The 21,328-nt window shown below is 36.5% G+C and overlaps 1 protein-coding gene and 1 long non-coding RNA gene across 17 annotated transcripts in view; one reads left to right on the top strand and one right to left on the bottom strand.

Moving 5' to 3' along the window:
* The window catches only part of LOC309667324, a 448,292-nt gene extending 431,826 nt beyond the window's left edge, over positions 1 to 16,466 (top strand). The window contains exon 2 of the long non-coding RNA XR_014267707.1: positions 16,000 to 16,466. This is a non-coding gene — a long non-coding RNA (uncharacterized lncRNA). The remainder of the gene's footprint in view (positions 1 to 15,999) is intronic.
* Positions 1 to 21,328, bottom strand: part of PRKN (parkin RBR E3 ubiquitin protein ligase) — a 1,297,158-nt gene that overhangs the window by 548,668 nt on the left and 727,162 nt on the right. The gene's annotated exons all lie outside the window — the stretch shown is intronic.

The raw sequence follows: 21,328 nt of genomic DNA, 5'->3' as shown, positions 1-21,328 counted from the left end.
TCAGATCTGAAGAAAAATTCAGCCCCTATGTTATGGTTGTATAGGCAAATAAAAATATTTCAGAAATGTATGCTTTACGGAAAGTCCCTGGAGATTTCACAATGCCCTTTCTGTCTACAATATGTTCTTACTATCAGGGGACGCACATATAAATTCATTGAGAGTAGAGAATTTCATTCTCTTCCATTTTGATAGTATTGGTTACAGTAAAAACAGCTTCCAAGTCTTTGTAATCTACATAAAGTTTTATTTCACTCTGATGCCTTCCTAAGGCTCTGCTCTATGGTACAAAGCATAGCATGTGTCTTAAACAAAGTAGAATCTCAGAACTTTTTAGAAAATGACTGTACAAGGTACTCTGAACTACAATTGACATTTCAAATCATTATCACTTGGGTATAGATTTCTGAGCTGACAGTGCTTAGACAAATTTCAGATACATCAACAGACTGAGTCAGGATTTCCAGGATTCTTTTTTTAAAAACAACTTTCATATATAACATACAGCAGTGTTAATTATATTAATCATGTTGTGCATTACCACATCCTTGGTACTTATTTATCTTGTAACTGGAAGTTTGTAAATTTTGCCCATCTTTGTCACCAAAGATACTACGTTATTACTGACTATATTTCCCATGCTATACATTTCATCCCTGTGACTCATATATTTTGTAACTGAAAGTTTGTACTTATTACTTTCCATTACTTATTTCACTCATCCCCCCTCAACCCTCCCTTTGGGCAACACCTGTTTGTTCTCTATGTCTATGACTTTTCTGTTTTGCTTTGTTTGTCCATTTGTTTTGTCTTTTAGATTCCACATCTAAGTGAACTCATATAGTATCTGTCTTCTTTGTCTGACTTATTTCACTTAGCATAATATCCTCTAGGTCCATCCATGTTGTCGCAAATGGCAAGATTTCATCCTTCTTTAAAAATTATATATATACATATATATATATATATGCCACATCTTTTATCCATTCACCTAATGATGGGCCCTTAGGTTGCTTCCATATCTCGGCTATTGTGAATAATGCTGCAATGAACATAGGGGGTCATATATCTTTTCAAATCAGTGTTTTTGTTTTCTTTTGAAAAATACCCAGAAGTGGGATAGCTGGATCGTATGGTAGCTCTATTTTAAATTTTCTGATGAAACTCCGTACTGTTTTCCATAGTGGCTGCACCAGTTTACATTCCCACCAACAGTGTATGAAAGTTCCCTTTATTCCACATCCTTATCAACACTTGTTATTTGTTGTCTTTTGGACAATAGCCATTCTGACAGGTGTAAGGTGATATCTTACTGTGGGTTTGATTTGCATTTCCCTGATGATTAATGATTTTGAGCATCTTTTGATGGACCTGTTGGCCATCTGTACGTCTTCTTTGGAAAAATGTCTATTCAGGTACTACACACATTTTTTCATCAGATTATTTATTTTTTTAAAGTTGAGTTGTATGAGTTCTTTGTATATTTTGGATATTAACCCCTTATCAGATATATAATTTGCAAATATCTCCTCCCATCCAATAAACAGCCTTTTTCATTTTGTTGGTAGTTTCCTTTGCTGCACAAAAGCTTTTTAGTCTGATGTAGTCCCATTTGTTTATTTTTGCATTTGTTTCTGTTGCCTGAGGAGATATATTTAAAAAATATATTGCTAAGACCAATGTCAAAGAACATGTTGCCTATGTTATCTTCTAGGAGCTTCATGGTTTCAGGTCTCCCTTCAAAGTTTTTAATCCATTTTTGTAGATGGTGCGAGAATAGTCCAGTTTGACTGTTTTACATGTAGCTGTCCAGTTTTCCCAACACCATTTATTGAAGAGGCTGTCTTTCCTTCATTATACTTTTGCCTTCTTTGTCACAGATTAATTGGCCATAAAGTGTGGGTTTATTTCTGGGCTCTGTATTCTGTTCCATTGATATAAGTGTCTGTTTTTGTACCAGTACCTTACAGTTTTGAGTACATTAACCTTGTGTTATAGTTTGAAAGCATGATATCAAGAAGCATGATACCTCCAGCTATGTTCTTCTTTCTCAAGATCATTTTGGCTATTCAAGGTCTTTTGTGTTCACATACAAATTTTAGAATTATTTGTTGTAATTCTGTGGAAATGCCATTGGTATTTTGATACGGATTGCATTGAATCTATAGATTACCTTGGGTAGTATGGTCATTTTAACAATATTAATTCTTCCAGTCAACGAGCACAGTATATCTTTCCACTTGTTTGTGTTGTCCTCACTTTCTTTCATCAGTGTCTTATAGTTTTCAAAGTACAGGTCTTCTACCTCCTTGGTTAGATTTATTCCTAGGTATTTCATTCTTTTTGATGCAATTGTAAATGGAATTGTTTTCTTAATTTCTCTTTCTGATAGTTCATTGTTTTTGTATAGAAACAAAACAGGTTTCTGTATATTAATTTTGTATCCTGCAACTTTACTGAGCTTAATTATTAGTTCTAATAGCTTTTTTGGGGTGTCTGCAGGATTTTCTACATATGGTATCATGTCATCTGCAAACAGTGGCAGTTTTATTTCTTCCTTTCCAATTTGGATTCCTTTTATTGCTTCTTCTTCTCTGATTGCTGTGGCTAGGACTTCCAATACTATATTGAACAAGACTGTCAAGAGTGGGCATTCTTATCTTGTTCCTGATCTTAGAGGAAATGCTTTCAGCTTTTCACCATTGAGTATGATGTTGGCTGTAGGTTTGTCATAAATGGTCTTTACTATGTTGAGGTATGTTTCCTTTATACCCACTTTGTTGAGAATTTTTATTATACATGGATGTTGAATTTTGTCAAAACCATCTGCATCTACTAAGATGATAGTATGATAGTTATTCTTCAGTTTGTTAATGTGGTGTATCACATTGACTGATTTGAAAATACTGAAAGATCCTTGCATCCCTGGATAAATCCTACTTGATCATGGTGTATGGTCCTTTTAATGTACAGTTGAATTTAGTTTGCTAATATTTTGTTGAGGAATTTTGCAAAATTTTCTTTTTTTGTTCTTTCTTGTGGTGTCTTTGTCTGGCTTCGGTGTCAGTGTGATGCTGGCCTCACATAATTAGCTCCTCTTCAATTTTTTGAAATAGTTTGAGAAGGAGAGGTGTTAATTTTTCTTTAAATGTTTGGTACAATTCACCTGTGAAGCCATCTGGTCCTGGACTTTTGTTCATTGGGAGTTTTTAAATTACTGATCAATTTCATTACTGGTAATTGGTCTGATTATATTTTGTATTTCTTCCTGATCTGGTCTTGGAAGACTGTATGTTTCTAGGAATTTATTCATTTCTTTCAGGTTGTCTATTTTATTGGCATATGACTGTTCATAATTTCTTATGATCCTTTATATTTTGTGGTTTCAGTTATAACTTCTTTTTTATTTCTGATTTTATTTGTTTGGGACATTTCTCTTTTTTCCTTGATAAATCTGGCTAAAGGTTTATCAATTTTGTTTACCTTTTCAAAGAACCAGCTCTTACTTTCATTGATATTTTCTATTTTCTGTCTCTATTTATTTCTGCTCTGATCTTTATGATTTCTTTCCTTCTACTAACTTTGGGTTTTGTTTGTTCTTCTTTTTCTAGTTCCTTCAGGTATAAGTTTAGATTGTTTGTTTGAGATTTTTATTGTTTCCTGAGGTAGGCTTGTACTGCTATAAAATTTTCTTTAGAACTGCTTTCATTGTGCCCCTTAGATTTTGGATCATTGTGTTTATGTTTTCATGTATCTCCAGGTATTTTTTTAATTTCCTCTTTGATTTCTTCAGTCACTCATTGGTTGTTTAGTAGCATATTGTTTAGCCACCACATGTTTGTATTTTTTTGTAGTTGTTTTTTTTCTTGTGTAGATTTCTAGTCTCATAGTGTTGAGATGCTTGATATGATTTCAGTCTTCTTAAATTTATTGAGACTTGTTTTGCAGCCTAGCATGTGATCTATCCTGGAGAATGTTCCATGTGTACTTGAAAAGATGTGTATTCTGCTGCTTTCTGATGGAAAACTCTACATATATCTCTCTCGATCTCTCTCTCTATATATATCAAGTTCATCTGACTTAATGTGTTGTTTATGGCCAGTGTTTCCTTACTGATTTTCTGACTGCATGATCTGTCCATTGACGTAAGTGGATTGTTAAAGTCCCCAACTATTATTGTGTTATTTGCTTTATGTAGTTAGGTGTTTCTATGTTGGTCCATATATATTTACAATTGTTATGTCTTCTTGCTGAATTGATCCCTTTATCATTATGCAATGTCCTTCTTTGCCTCTTGCTACAGTCTTTATTTTAAAGTATTATTTTATCTTCTATAAGCACTGATATGCCATCTTTCTTTTTGTTTCAACATGCATGGATACCTTTTTCCATCCTTTCACTTTTAGTCTGTGTGTGTCTTTAGATTTGGAATGAGTCTCTTGTAGGTAACATATATATGTGTCTTGGTATTTTGATTGTTTTAATCCATTCTGCCACTCTATGTCTTTTGGTTGGAGCATTTAGTTCATTTACATTTAAAGTAATTATTGATAGGTATGTACTTATTGTCATTGTGTTAGTTGTTTCGGGTTGTTTTTGTAGCTCTTTTGTGTTCTTGTGTTAATCTTTTGCTCTCTTCCCTTGTGCTTTGATAACTATCTCTGTTGTTAAGTTTGGATTCCTTTCTATTTTTTATGTATGTATTTATTATAGAGTTTTGGTTTGTGATTACCATGAGGTTTATATATATGATTATTTTAAGTTGATGATCTCTTAAGTTTGAATGCATTCTAACAACCCTTCATTTATTTAAAAATATTGCAGACTGACTGAAAGTTTTAGAATCAGAGACCATAAGGAGTAAATAATGCCTAGGCTTTTGATAACATATAATATGCTTTTTTGTTTCTCAGATGCTTAACCAATTTATATCTCCTATGCTCCTTTGTTTCAGACACTTTATAAAAGAGTAATGTATTCAGTTCATTAACATATATTAATTGTCATCCCAGAGTCCTAAAAAGAAGAGCCAGAAAGTGCCTGTTCAGAAATTAGAATGTCTATATTACATGTGGCAGGAAAGGAGGTAAATTCCTGCTCTCTGCATCTGCACAGTTGAAATGCAACATCCACAAATGCTCAGTTTCTGCATGGCTAACTCTTAGAGGTACTACTATATTTAAAAAATCACACTTTGGTGTTCTTGTTTCCCAGCTATATTAGATTCTCCCTTCACAGGCCATGAAATTCATTCATGCTACTCTGTTTGGCTACATAATATTGTTGCTGACAGAACAGAACTAACTGGATAGAGACATTGATAAAGATCCTAATGAAGAGATGGGACGTGGAGGAAAATAGGTGAGTGTACAATTTTAGGACAAGATAGAAATTTTTATTAATGAAGCAAACCAGTGGGTATTTTAATTTTGGACTAAGTTTTTAGTTAAAACATTTTGTTTATAAAATAATATTTTCAATAAAGCATAAGAGAGTGCCAGTGTTTGTAGAAAACAAAGATATATTCTTATAAATTATAGACAATTTCAAATACGACCCTGGAGTTACCAAATTTACTGGCACACATCTGCAGTACTTACAATTACAGATTATTGTTCTTCATTGGCAAACAATAGGCATCTCTGGGGAAAGGTAGAGCATTTTCCTGCTGCTTCCACCAAAAAATTCATTTGAACTAAAGGCATTTGAAATTACTCCACTCAACAAGGTTTTGTTCTTAGATGTTTCCTTTTGTTCCAATTCAAATATAGTGCAAGACATTGGAATTGCAAATTGATCTTATTGTAGTTACTCAAAATGGAAAAAACTCAAGAGATTTGATCAAGAAATATGAACTCCTTCACAAAACAAAGTAAATGAGAAAAGATGGTTGATATCATTTATTTGGAAACTTTAAGGTGGAAACCACAATCTAAAAATAAGGACAGGAAAATTTATATTGAATATCGGTAATAAAAAATACAGCATGTATCCCTTTAAGATTAGGCAAACACACAAAAAATTAGCTGGAGTATCCATCAGTAAGTATTTAAGGCAAAATTTAAATTAGACATTTGCAAGGATAATGATTAGTGAGGATTGTTTTCTTTCAAAGATACATTCAGGGAAGACAAAAAAAATCTTTAGTCTTATCTGAGTTGCAAGTGGTACTTTTTGCCACACAAATGCTACTTACTTCTAGAATCAGGTAAAATGCCATCAAACTTTTCTTTTTAATGCCTTCTTAAGGCAAAAAGTACTTTAATTTAGTTTTAAGATATTTAGGCTTATTAACCTCTGCAGTGAACTTGAAGATTTTCCATTAAATCCGCTGTCCATCAGCCTATTTTAGATATATTACAGTTCTCCTGCCAATATCTTGACTCCTCTATGAAGGTGGCAGGAGGGAGAAAATGATTTGGTCAAATTAGAAAAAAACATGAAGAAACTACAAAACTCTATTTGATGTCATTCATCAAATGCTATTGACATACTTTGTGCCAAGCATTGTGTTAGCAGAGGAGGGAAATGACATCATTTATCACTCATTTTATTTTCACCTAGGTCTTTTTCTGCAAAGGCACAAATGAATAAGTAGTTTTTAGATATGCCAAGTAATATCTGGAGAGTATATTTTGAAGAATATAATAGTTTAATGTTATTTCGCAAACTGCCACTTTATGCTTTTATAAAGTTTTTCAGTAGGTAAAAGTTGAAAGCATTCCAGATTTCTCAGACTGTGCTGAAAATGGAAGTCATATTATTGGACTTTATCCCATCTTCTCCCACCATGCTTTGTATTATCCATAATCCGTAATTTGATACAATATCAAGATCTTATTCCTAAAACTCTGCAACTGGACGCTTAAGGTATTTGATAACTTGACAAAGGGTTGGGGGAGGATTTTACCAGGATAATTTGCAGGGCTCTTACAACCCCAGGCCTTCAACCTCACCTCCCTGCAAGGCCTGGCACATTCTAGATGCTGAATACAGAGTAGCTGCTGTTTTCCTTGCTGCTCTAGTCATCATTTCCTTTCTGTTCTGCCTCCTTCTTGGGGCCATCACTGACTCAGAGTTCAGTCCTGACTCCTTTCTCTGTGCTTTCCATACACCTCAGCTATAACGTCAACACCTTGTACTGTCATTTTTCCTTGATTGTGAGCCTTTCAATGGTATAGATTGAATTTCTCTCTTTCTTGGGCCCGAGCACAGTAAGACTTGGGGCCAAGTCTGATAAGAAGGATATCACTGAATTGTCTGAATAAAATAAGAAAGAGTCTGTCCAAAATAGGCACTTTATGAACAGGATCCTTGTAAAGCAAAAAACAAGGTGTCACATGATTGATTTCATCACAACTAAGAAGTTAATATTAGAAGAAAATAACCCTTTTCTCAGCCTGGCAGAGACTCTGATGAGTTAACTTTTGCTGGATCACAATGACCTATTTATTTAAGGCTACAAAGAACACAGAATACATGTTGCATTTACAAACTTCAAAGGAAATTAGCTCTTTGCATTTTTATCTGTAGGAAAGGAGAGAAACACGCTTTGTTTTTGACCTTTGATCCTCAAGTTATATATGAAGAAGATTACATTTGTCTGTATTTTCGGTGTAATCCAGTTAGAGTTGAGAATCATAACAGGAGAAAATATCAAGATTGACTTTAAAGCCTACTGAATATAAAAAACTTTTAAAAAATATTGGATAAGAAGCTGAAATGGGGAGAGGAAGTCTCAGTTATTGGAGGCTCCATCAGAAGACATTTTTCAAATAAGAATCAGAAGTGGGCTTCCCTGGTGGCGCAGTGGTTGAGAATCTGCCTGCCAATGCAGGGGACACGGGTTCGAGCCCTGGTCTGGGAAGATCCCACATGCCGCGGAGCAACTGGGCCCGTGAGCCACAACTACTGAGCCTGCGCGTCTGGAGCCTGTGCTCCACAACAAGAGAGGCCGCGACAGTGAGAGGCCCACGCACCGCGATGAAGAGTGGCCCCCGCTCGCCGCAGCTAGAGAAAGCCCTCGCACAGAAACGAAGACCCAACATACCCAAAAATTAATCAATCAATAAATAAATTTATAAAAAAAAAAAAAAGAATCAGAAGTAATGGACATCCTATTACTTGCATACAGAAATTAATATTTTTCATTTGCTCTAGCAAGGTGATAAGAAAATTGTGTTATCATCAAAGCCCTGCATTATAGTAAGCTCAAGCATAGATCACACAGCTTGAGTAAGCAAAGATGCCCAGATATCCCATAAACATGGGATAAAATTAAATAAAAACTCTCATTTACCTGAAATTTTCCTCCTCAAAACCAGTGATGTTTGTTTAGGTATTAGGGTCCCTGGTTGAAGAGGTATTAGAATCCAGGTTGAAAGACAAGGTCAAGCACCAGAGAAAACTACTTCAACTTATGAATGATAAGGATGAACAAACCATGAGTGAGAGACTGTGACTCATCCAAGTTCTCATAGTCACTAACAGCTGCAATCTCCTGGTCAGTGAAAGTGGGCATACTATAAAGTTGATCACAACATTACACTTGCAGGTGTCTTGTATGATACCAGAACGTGATAGACACCCAAGGAACTGCAGAAGGAAGCAATAAATGAGTAGGAACTACTTAGAAACATTTCAGTCATCCTTTTCTTCTGAAGAGTCAGAGGTCACATGGTAAATGTTTAACAACTGGTTTTCCGGGGGGATAAAAAGGCCTGATTTGTAGCCTTTGCTGATTTCTGTGGTGTAAATACTCCTGCATGGTCAGTTTCAAGCTACCAACCTGAAGCCACTGAACCAAAGTTGGGCAGAGCTTCTCAGTAACCCACTATCCTATAGTATTTCCACCATCTTCACGTTGTAGAAGAAAATTACTTTAAGAACAGAGATAACAGCAAAATGTAGTAAGATGATTACTAAATGATGAGTTTAGAGTATTTATTATCTTTTAAAATATAATTTACTAAATTAAATATATAATTTTTAAAGTAATTGTGTTTAATAACTGGCTCATGAAATTCCTGAAAATTTAACAATTGATTCTCTCTGGCCAGTAGGCCCAACTCCAGTGCACCACAGCTCAGCACCTCTCACAACTTCCCCCTGAGTTGTATCCACTCCACAATTATGGTGTGATAAGGGCCTGGGTTCTCATCTAAAGTGGAAAGGTACACATCATCACTGACATCTTCAGCATCGTTGGTAACAGCAGCAACAAGAGAATTCAGGCAGACCTCCTCTGAGAATTCTCATAGTGTCTTCACAGTGCTTCCCAATCAAAAATGCTCAACAGTGAATCAACTGCTACTCTCTCCAGTTCTTAACCCTATTTAAGAACTTCAGCTCCTCACATTCTTCCTTAATTTCTTCCCGAGGAGTTCTTCACTTCCTCAAGGTACACTGAGTGCATTTTCCACCAGGGTCCCTTGGGACTGTTCAGAGACTGAGTTTCTACATTGTATACAAATTTCACATTGAGTTGACTTAATGTTTGCTCTTTCTGTAGGAGCTATTACCCAGGTTCATGGAGGCCAGAACTCCACGTAGTAGCACTTTTCCTGACTCATGATATCTCTGTATCTACCTTCCAATTATTCAGTAGCTTGAACTTCATTTCTCATTCATTAGTAAATTATGATACAGCCCTTATGGCTCTCTAAGAGAATTATCATCTCAGTTTAAGCCAGGTATAACCTATAAAAAAAGCTGTTTCGTTTCTAGTTCAAGGTGTATCAGAATGTTCTCTTTGAATTGGTATAATCGTCTTCCAGATGGTTTCCCCCCCTCTGTTCTCCTGCCACTCTGCAATATCACTAAGCAGATTAATTTTCCTAAAGCCCGGCTGAGAAAATCCCAAATATGCAATAGCTCCCATGACACACGAGGAAGCTCCTTATACTGCATTCAAAGCTTTCCACATTGACATTAACCCAACCTTCCTTTCATCCTCAGTTACTCTCTCGCATACACCAAGTTCCAGCCAAGCCAGATTATGGGCCAATACATAAATATTTCCTGTTTCCATCACTTTGCTTAATCTTTGCCACCACTTATACTGCTTTTTCTCCACCTCCACCCATCAAAGTCCTCCCTGGACTTCAAGGTTCAGTTCAAATTGCACATCCAGCTTGAAGCCAGGAATGATGGCGTCCCTCTTCTAGAGTATCAAAGAAATGTTTGTACTCACAATACCTGTCACATTCAACATTTTAAGATCCTTGCATGAATGAGCCTTTTGTTATCATTTCTGTATCGCCCACTGTCTTGCCAAGTCCCTAGAAATATTTTTAAAATTCCTATATCTTATCCCTCCCATCAATTCCATATGGTGAAGAGAAATTCCTTAGGGTAAAGCCTTATCCCTTACCGTACTTAAGACTTAGTAAGTTCTCAACAAATACCTGTAACTAAATGAGTAGAAACTGTCAAGTTTTTCTTTTTCCCTTTAAAATACAAGTAGGAATTTTGTCTATCTCAGAAACTTCAGAATATTCTCAATATTTCAATAAAGGGCAGTGGATTAGCATAAATGGAACATCCTTGAAGCATGGAAATGATGAATCTTCTTACTTAGTATGATTTTTAATTTATTTACCTACAGGGGCTGTAAGGCAAAATGATATCTTGGTCCGGAATTGTTGAGATGAAAATAAATATACAGCTGGAGCTTCAAGATGGCGGAGGAGTAAGACGTGGAGATCACCCTCCTCCCCACAAATACATCAGAAATACATCTACACGTGGAACAACTCCTACAGAACACCTACCGAACGCTGGCAGAAGACCTCAGACTTCCCAAAAGCCGTGGGGCTGACAGGGTCTTGCTGCTCCAGCCGGGTGTCAGGCCTGTGCCTCTGAGGTGGGAGAACCAAGTTCAGGACACTGGTCCAAGAGACCTCCCAGCTCCACGTAATATCAAACGGCAACAATCTTCCAGAGATCTCCATCTCAACGCCAAGACCCACCTCCACTCAACGACCAGCAAGCTACAGTGCTGGACACCCTATGCCAAACAACTAGCAAGACAGGAACACAACACCACCCATTAGCAGAGGGGCTGCCTAAAATCATAATAAGCCCACAGACACCCCAAAACACACCACCAGACATGGACATGCCCACCAGAAAGACAAGATCCAGCCTCATCCACCAGAACACAGGCACCAGTCCCCTCCACCAGGAAGCCTACACAACCCACTGAACCAACCTTAGCCACTGGGGACAGACACCAAAAACAACGGGAACTACGAACTTGCAGCCTGTGAAAAGGAGACCCCAAACACAGTAAGTTAAGCAAAATGAGAAGACAGAGAAACACACAGCAGATGAAGGAGGAAGGCAAAAACCCACCAGACCTAACAAATAAAGAGGGAATAGGCAGTCTACCTGAAAAAGAATTTAGAATAATGATAGTAAAGATGATCCAAAATTATGGAAATAGAAAGGAGAAAATACACGAAACGTTTAACAAGGATCTAGAAGAACTAAAGAGCAAACAAACAGTGATTAACAACAGAGTAAATGAAATTAAAAATTCTCTAGAAGGGATCACTAGCAGAATAACTGAGGCAGAAGAACAGATAAGTGACCTGGAAGATAAAATAGTGGAAATAACTACTGCAGAGCAGAATAAAGAAAAAATAATGAAAAGAATTGAGGACAGTCTCAGAGACCTCTGGAACAACATTAAACGCACCAACATTCGAATTATAGGGGTTCCAGAAGAAGAAGAGAAAAAGAAAAGGACTGAGAAAATATATGAAGAGATTATAGTTGAAAACTTCCCTAATATGGGAAAGGAAATAGTTAATCAAGTCCAAGAAGCACAGAGAGTCCCATACAGGATAAATCCAAGGAGAAACACGCCAAGACACATATTAATCAAACTATCAAAAATTAAATACAAAGAAAAAATATTAAAAGCAGCAAGGGAAAAACAACAAATAACACACAAGGGAATCCCCATAAGGTTAAAAGCTGATCTTTCAGAAGAAACTCTGCAAGCCAGAGGGCAGTGGCAAGACATATTTAAAGTGATGAAGGGGAAAAACCTACAACCAAGATTACTCTAACCAGCAAGGATCTCATTCAGATTTGATGGAGAAATCAAAACCTTTAAAGACAAGCAAAAGCTAAGAGAATTCAGCACCACCAAACCAGCTTTACAACAAATGCTACAGGAACTTCTCTAGGCAGGAAACACAAGAGAAGGAAAAGACCTACAATAATAAACCCAAAACAATTAAGAAAATGGTAATAGGAACATACATATCGATAATGACCTTAAATATAAATGGATTAAATGCTCCAACCTCCAGGCATAGACTGGCTGAATAGATACAAAAACAAGACCCATATATATGCTGTCTACAAGAGACCCACTTCAGACCTAGGGACACATACAGACTGAAAGTGAGGGGATGGAAAAAGATATTCCATGCAAATGGAAATCAAAAGAAAGCTGGAGTAGCATTTCTCATATTAGACAAAATAGACTATAAAATAAAGACTATTACAAGAGACAAAGAAGGACACTACATAATGAGCAAGGGATCAATCCAAGAAGATAAAACAATAGTAAATATTTATGCACCCAACATAGGACCACCTCAATACATAAGGCAAATGCTAACAGCCATAAAAGGGGAAATCGAGAGTAACACAATCATAGTAGGGGATTTTCTATGTTGGTGAAACACCGCACTTTCACCAATGGACAGATCAACCAAAATGAAAATAAATAAGGAAACACAAGCTTAAAATGATATATTAAACAAGATGGACTTAACTGATATTTATAGGACATTCCATCCAAAAGCAACAGAATACACATTCTTCTCAAGTGCTCATGGAACATTCTCCAGGATAGATCATATCTTGGGTCACAAATCAAGCCTTGGTAAATTTAAGAAAATTGAAATCGTATCAAGTATCTTTTCTGACCACAATGCTATGAGACTAGATATCAATTACAGGAAAAAAATCTGTAAAAAATACACGCACATGGAGGCTAAACAATACACTACTTAATAACCAAGACATCACTGAAGAAATCAAAGAGGAAATCAAAAAATACCTAGAAACAAATGACAATGAAAACACGACGACCCAAAACCTATGGGATGCAGCAAAAGCAGTTCTAAGAAGGACGTTTATAGCAATACAATCCTATCTTAAGAAACAAGAAAGACCTCAAATAAACAACCTAAACTTACACTTAAAGCAATTAGAGAAAGAAGAACAAAAAAACCCCAAAGTTAGCAGAAGGAAAGAAATCTTAAAGATCAGATCAGAAATAAATGAAAAAGAAATGAAGGAAACGATAGCACATATCAATAAAACTAAAAGCTGGTTCTTTGAGAAGGTAAACAAAATTGATAAACCATTAGCCAGACTCATCAAGAAAAAAGGGAGAAGACTCAAATCAATAGAATTAGAAATGAAAAAGGAGAAGTAACAACTGACACTGCAGAAATACAAAGCATCATGATAGGTTACTTGAAGCAAATATATGCCAATAAAATGGACAACCTGGAAGAAATGGACAAATTCTTAGAAATGCACAACCTTCCGAGAATGAACCAGGAAGAAATAGAAAATATGAACAGACCAATCACAAGCACTGAAATTGAAACTGTGATTAAAAGTCTTTCAACAAACAAAAGCCCAGGACCAGATGGCTTCACAGGCGAATTCTATCAAACATTTAGAGAAGAGCTAACACCTATCCTTCTCAAACTCTTCCAAAATATTGCAGAGGGAGGAACACTCCCAAACTCATTCTACGAGGCCACCATCACCCTGATACCAAAACCAGACAAAGATGTCACAAAGAAAGAAAACTACAGGCCAATATCACTGATGAACATAGATGCAAAAATCCTCAACAGAATACTAGCAAACAGAATCCAACAGCACATTAAAAGGATCATACACCATGATCAAGTGGGGTTTATCCCCGGAATGCAAGGATTCTTCAATATACACAAATCAATCAATGTGATACACCATATTAACAAATTGAAGGAGAAAAACCATATGATCATCTCAATAGATGCAGAGAAAGCTTTCGACAAAATTCAACACCTATTTATGATAAAAGCCCTGCAGAAAGTAGGCATAGAGGGAACTTTCCTCAACATAATAAAGGCCATATATGACAAACCCACAGCCAACATTGTCCTCAATGGTGAAAAACTGAAACCATTCCCACTAAGATCAGGAACAAGACAAGGTTGCCCACTCTCACCACTATTATTCAACATAGTTTTGGAAGTGTTAGCCACAGCAATCAGAGAAGACAAAGAAATAAAAGGAATCCAAATTGGAAAAGAAGTAAGGCTGTCACTATTTGCAGATGACATGATACTATACATAGAGAATCCTAAAGATGCTACCAGAAAACTCCTAGAGCTAATCAATGAATTTGGTAAAGTAGCAGGATACAAAATTAATGCACAGAAATCTCTTGCATTTCTATACACTAATGACGAAAAATCTGAAAGTGAAATTAAGAAAACACTCCCATTTACCATTGCAACAAAAAGAATAAAATATCTAGAAAGAAACCTACCTAAGGAGACAAAAGACCTGTATGCAGAAAATTATAAGACACTGATGAAAGAAATTAAAGATGATACAAATAGATGGAGAGATATACTATGTTCCTGGATTGGAAGAATCAACATTGTGAAAATGACTCTAATACCCAAAGCAATCTACAGATTCAATGCAATCCCTATCAAACTACCACTGGCATTTTTCACAGAACTAGAACAAAAAATTTCACAATTTGTATGGAAACACAAAAGACCCCGAATAGCCAAAGCAATCTTGAGAACGAAAAATGGAGCTGGGGAAATCAGGCTCCCTGACTTCAGACTATATTACAAAGCTTCAGTAATCAAGACAGTTTGGTACTGGCACAAAAACAGAAATATAGATCAATGGAACAGGATAGAAAGCCCAGAGATAAACCCACACACATATGGTCACCTTATCTTTGATAAAGGAGGCAAGCATATACAGTGGAGAAAAGACAGCCTCTTCAATAAGTGGTGCTGGGAAAATTGGACAGGTACATGTAAAAGTATGAAATTAGAACACTCATTGACACCATGCACAAAAATAAACTCAAAATGGATTAAAGACCTAAGTGTAAGGGCAGACACTATCAAACTCTTAGAGGAAAACATAGGCAGAACACTCTATGACATACATCACAGAAAGATTCTTTTTGACCCAGCTCCCAGAGAAATGGAAATAAGAACACAAATAAACAAATGGGACCTAATGAAACTTAAAAGCTTTTGCACAGCAAAGGAAACCATAAACAAGACCAAAAGACAACCATCAGAATGGGAGAAAATATTTGCAAATGAAGCAACTGACAAAGGATTAATCTCCAAGATTTACAAGCAGCTCATGCAGCTCAATAACAAAAAAACGAACAACCCAATCCAAAAATGGGCAGAAGACCTAAATAGACATTTCTCCAAAGAAGATATACAGATGGCCTACAGACACATGAAAGAATGCTCAACATCATTAATCATTAGAGAAATGCAAATCAAAACTACAATGAGATATCATCTCACACCGGTCAGAATGGCCATCATCAAAAAATCTAGAAACAATAAATGCTGGAGAGGGTGTGGAGGAAAGGGAACACTCTTGCACTGTTGGTGGGAATGTAAATTGATACAGCCACTATGGAGAACAGTATGGAGGTTCCTTAAAAAGCTACAAATAGAACTCCCATACGACCCAGCAATCCCAATACTGGGCATATACCCTGAGAAAACCATAGGTCAAAAAGAGTCATGTACCAAAATGTTCATTGCAGCTCTATTTACAATAGCCAGGACATGGAAGCAACCTAAATGTCCATCGACAGATGAATGGATAAAGAAGATATGGCACATATATACAATGGAATATTACTCAGCCATAAAAAGAAATGAAATGGAGGTATTTGTAATGAGGTGGATGGAGTTAGAGTCTGTCATACAGAGTGAAGTAAGTCAGAAAGAGAAAAACAAATACGGTATGCTAACACATATATACGGAATCTAAGGGAAAAAAAAAAAAAAGGCCATGAAGAACCTAGTGGCAAGACGGGAATAAAGACACAGACCTACTAGAGAATGGACTTGAGGATATGGGGAGGGGGTGGGGTGAGATGTGACAGGGTAAGAGAGTGTCATGGACATATATACACTACCAAATGTAAAATAGCTAGCTAGTGGGAAGCAGCTGCATAGCACAGGGAGATCAGCTCGGTGCTTTGTGACCACCTAGAGGGGTGGGATGGGGAGGGTGGGAGGGAGGGAGATGCAAGAGGGAAGAGAAATGGGAACATATTGTATATGTATAACTGATTCACTTTGTTATAAAGCAGAAGCTAACACACCATTGTAAGGCAATTATACTTTAATAAAGATGTTTAAAAAAAAAAAAAAGGATTATACACCATGATCAAGTGGGGTTTATTCCAGGAATGCAAGGATTCTTCAATATATGCACATCAATCAATGTGATACACCATATTAATAAATTGAAGGATAAAAACCTTATGATCATCTCAATAGATGCAGAGAAAGCTTTCAACAAAATTCAACACCCATTTATGATAAAAACCCTCCAGAAAGTAGGCATAGAGGGAACTTTCCTCAACATAATAAAGGCCATATATGACAAACCCACAGCCAACATTGTTCTCAATGGTGAAAAACTGAAACCATTTCCTTTAAGATCAGGAACAAGACAAGGATGTCCACTCTCACCACTATTATTCAACATAGTTTTGGAAGTCCTTGCCACGGCAATCAGGGAAGAAAAAGAAATAAAAGGAATAAAAATTGGAAAAGAAGAAGTAAAACTGTCACTATTTGCAGATAACATGATACTATACATAGAGAATCCTAAAAATGCCACCAGAAAACTACTAGAGCTAATCAATGAATTTGGTAAAGTTGCAGGATACAAAATTAATGCACAGAAATCTCTTGCATTCCTATACACTAATGATGACAAATCTGAAAAGAGAAATTAAGGAAACACTCCCATTTACCATTGCAGCAAAAAAGAATAAAATACCTAGGAATAAACCTACCTAAGCAGACAAAAGACCGGTATGCAGAAAACTGTAAGACACTGATGAAAGAAATTAAACATGATACAAACAGGTGGAGATACACCATGTTCTTGCATTGGAAGAATCAACATTGTGAAAATGACTCTTACTACCCAAAGCAATCTAAAGATTCAATGTAATCTCTATCAAACTACCACTGGCATTTTTCACAGAGCTAGAACAAAAAATTTCACAATTTGTATGGAAACACAAAAGACCTCGAATAGCCAAAGCAATCTTGAGAAAGAAAAACGGAGCTGGAGGAATCAGGTTCCCTGGCTTGACTATACTACAAAGCTACAGTAATCAAGACAGTATGGTACTGGCACAAAAACAGAAATATAGATCAGTGGAACAGGATAGAAAGCCCAGACATAAACCCATGGACATGGCCACCTTATCTTTGATAAAGGAGGCAAGAATGTACAGTGGAGAAAAGACAGCCTCTTCAATAAGTGGTGCTGGGAAAACTGGACAGCTACATGTAAAAGAATGAAATTAGAACAGTCCCTAACACTATACACAAAAATAAACTCAAAATGGATTAAAGACCTAAATATAAGGCCAGACACTGTCAAACTCTTAGAGGAAAACATAGGCAGAACACTCTATGACATTAATCACAGCAAGATCCTTTTTGACCCACCTCCTAGAGAAATGGAAATAAAAACAAAAATAAACAAATGGGACCTAATGAAACTTAAAAGTTTTTGCACAGCAAAGGAAACCATAAACAAGATGAAAAGACAACCCTCAGAATGGGAGAAAATATTTGCAAATGAAGCAACTGACAAAGGATTCATCTCCAAAATATACAAGCAGCTCATGTCATGCAGCTCAATATCAAAAAAACAAAAAACCAATCCAAAAATGGGCAGAAGACCTAAACAGACATTTCTCCCAAGAAGATATACAGATTGCCAACAAACACATGAAAGGATGCTCAACATCACTAATCATTACAGAAATGCATATCAAAACCACAATGAGGTATCACCTCACACAGGTCAGAATGGCCATTATCAAAAAATCTACAAACAGTAAATGCTGGAGAGGGTGTGGAGAAAAGGGAACCCTCTTTCACTGTTGGTGGGAATGTAAATTGATACAGCCACTATGGAAAAGAGTATAGAGGTTGCTTAAAAAACTAAAAATAGAACTACCATATGACCCAGCAATCCCACTACTGGGCATATACCCTGAGAAAGCCATAATTTAATAAGAGTCATGTACCAAAATGTTCATTGCAGCTCTATTTACAATAGCCAGGACATGGAAGCAACCTAAGTGTCCATCAACAGATGAATGGATAAAGAATATGTGGCACATATATACAATGGAATATTACTCAGCCATAAAATGGAATGAAACTGAGTTATTTGTAGTGAGGTGGATGGACCTAGAGACTGTCATACAGAGTGAAGTAAGTCAGAAAGAGAAAAACAAATACCGTATGCTAACGCATATATATGGAATCTAAAAAAAAAAAAAAGAAAAAAAAATGGTCGGAAGAACCTAGGGGCAAGACGGGAATAAAGACACAGACCTACTAGAGAATGGACTTGAGGATACAGGGAGGAGGAAGGGTAAGCTGGGACAAAGTGAGAGAGTGGCATGGACATATATACACTACCAAACATAAAGTAGATAGCTAGTGGGAGGCAGCCGCATAGCACAGGGAGATCAGCTAGGTGGTTTGTGACCACCTAGAGGGGTGGGATAGGGAGGGTGGGAGGGAGGAAGACACGAGGGAAGAGATATGGGGACATATGTATATGTGTAACTGACTCACTTTGTTATAAAGCAGAAACTAACACACCATTGTAAAGCAATTATACTCCAATAAAAATGTTAAAAAAAAAAAAACACTCCTTAACACCATACACAAAAATAAACTCAAAATGGAGTAAAGATCTAAGTATAAGGCCAGACACTGTAAAACTTTTAGAGGAAAACATAGGCAGAACACTCTTTGACATAAATCGCAGGAAGATCTTTTTTGACCCACCTCCTAGAGTAATGAGAATAAAAACAAAAATAACCAAATGGGACCTAGTTAAACTTAAAAGCATTTGCACAGCAAAGGAAACCATAAATAAGACAAAAAAAACCAACTCTCAGAAGGGGAGAAAATATTTGCAAACAAAGCAACTGACAAAGGTTTTACCTCCAAAATATACAGACATCTCATGCAGGTTAATATGAAAAAAGCAAACAACCCAATCAAATAATGGGTGGAAGACTTAAACAGACATTTCTCCAAAGAAGACATACAGATGGCCAACAAACACATGAAAAGATGCTTAAAATCACTAATTATTAGAGAAATGCAACTCAAAACTACAATGAGATATCACCTCACACCAGTCAGAATGGCCATCACCACAAAAATCTACAAACAACAAATGCTGGATAGGGTGTGGAGAGACGGGAACCCTCTAGCACTGTTGGTGGGAATGTAAATTGATACAGCCACTATGGAGAAGAGGAAGGAGGTTCCTTAATAAACTAAAAATAGAACTACCATGTGACCCAGCAATCCCACTACTGGGTATATACCGCGAGAAAACCATAATTCAAAAAGACATATGCACCCCACTGTTCACTGCAGCACTATTTACAACAGCCAGGACATGGAAGCAACCTAAATGTCTATCACCAGAGGAATGGATAAAGAAGATGTGGCACATACATACAATGGAATATTACTCAGCCAAAGAAAGGAATGGAATAGTGCCATTTGTAGAGATGTGGATGCACCTAGAGACTGTCATACAGAGTGAAGTAAGTCAGAAAGAGAAAAACAAGTATCATATATCAACGCATATATGCAGAATCTGAAAAAAACTGGTATAGACAATCTTATTTACAAAGCAGGAATAGAGACACAGACATAGACAACAAACGTATGGATACCAAAGGGGAAGGGGGGGTGGGTAGTGGGATGAATTGGGAGATCGGGATTGACATATATACACTATTGATGCTATGTATAAAATAGGTAATTTATGAGAACCTACTGTATAGCACAGGGAACTCTCCTCAATGCTGGTGACTAAATGGGAAGGAAATCCAAAAAAGAGGAGATATATGTATATATATAGCTAATTCAATTTGCCGTACAGTAGAAAGTATCACAACATTGTAAAGCAACTCTACTCCAATAAAGATTTTTAAAAAAAAGAAAAACAAAAAAGAAAATAAATATACATATATATATATATATATATATATATATGTTTAATACTAAAAAAAAAAACAACAAAAAACAGACCTAAACCTGCCTTGAACCTACAGCATTTGAAAATGCATACAGGCCCTGTCCACCCTCATCTCCTTGAACGAGTTATGGAGAAATGACATGCATGTGACACTAATACAATGCTCTAATACTCAGATGCCTGCCATGGAACCAGGTCTTGTATTCATACATTAAACTGGCCACTATAACTGATTTATGAAATGAAAGGAAGTTCACTTTTAGTGAAACAGAGTGTTATAGCATGGTTATTCAATTTTAAAAGGGTACTTTTCACATCAAAAGATGATTTAATATAGACTTACTTTTTAAATGAGCTGCCTTAGTACATTTGAAATGTACTTTGATTTACAAATGTTTAACTTACACTCACACACTCAACAATACCTAATATGTACCCCACACACCTTCTGCTCAGATTGGAACTTGACATCAAACTGGAGGCACATTCTCCTATGCCAGCCTCTCAGAGCATATTTTGGGCTGAGAATACCTATTTTCTGTTTTCCTACTATACATCACAGGATGTAATTTCAATAACAGCTCTCACCAACTATTGTAGATCTTCATTCTAGGCTCATTCATTCATTCAGCAGATATTTATTAATTTCCTACTTCCTTTCATTCACTTTTGTTAGGTGCTGGGGTACAAGCGTGAATATAACAGACACAGTTCAAATCTACTGAGGGCAACAGACAGTAATTCTATGATGTCATAAATGAAAGTAGAGTATCAAATCTCATTATGATAACATGAAGGAAGAGAAAGGAAGAAGGTGAGACATTAGGTAGCAGGCTGCAGGCATCAGGACTGGGTGCTCTTCTCTGTGGAAGGGACGTGCGAGCAGAAGCCTGAAGGCTGGGTGGGAGTCAGATGCATGAAAAGCCAGAGATGGTTTTCCTAGCAATGAGACGTGCAAAGGCCCTGA

This window comes from Balaenoptera physalus (genome assembly GCF_965194825.1).
Source record: "Balaenoptera physalus genome assembly, chromosome: 9".
NCBI lineage: Eukaryota > Metazoa > Chordata > Mammalia > Artiodactyla > Balaenopteridae > Balaenoptera > Balaenoptera physalus.
The sequence above is the reverse complement of the archived record's forward strand: the minus strand, read 5'-3'. Positions and strand labels throughout refer to the sequence as shown.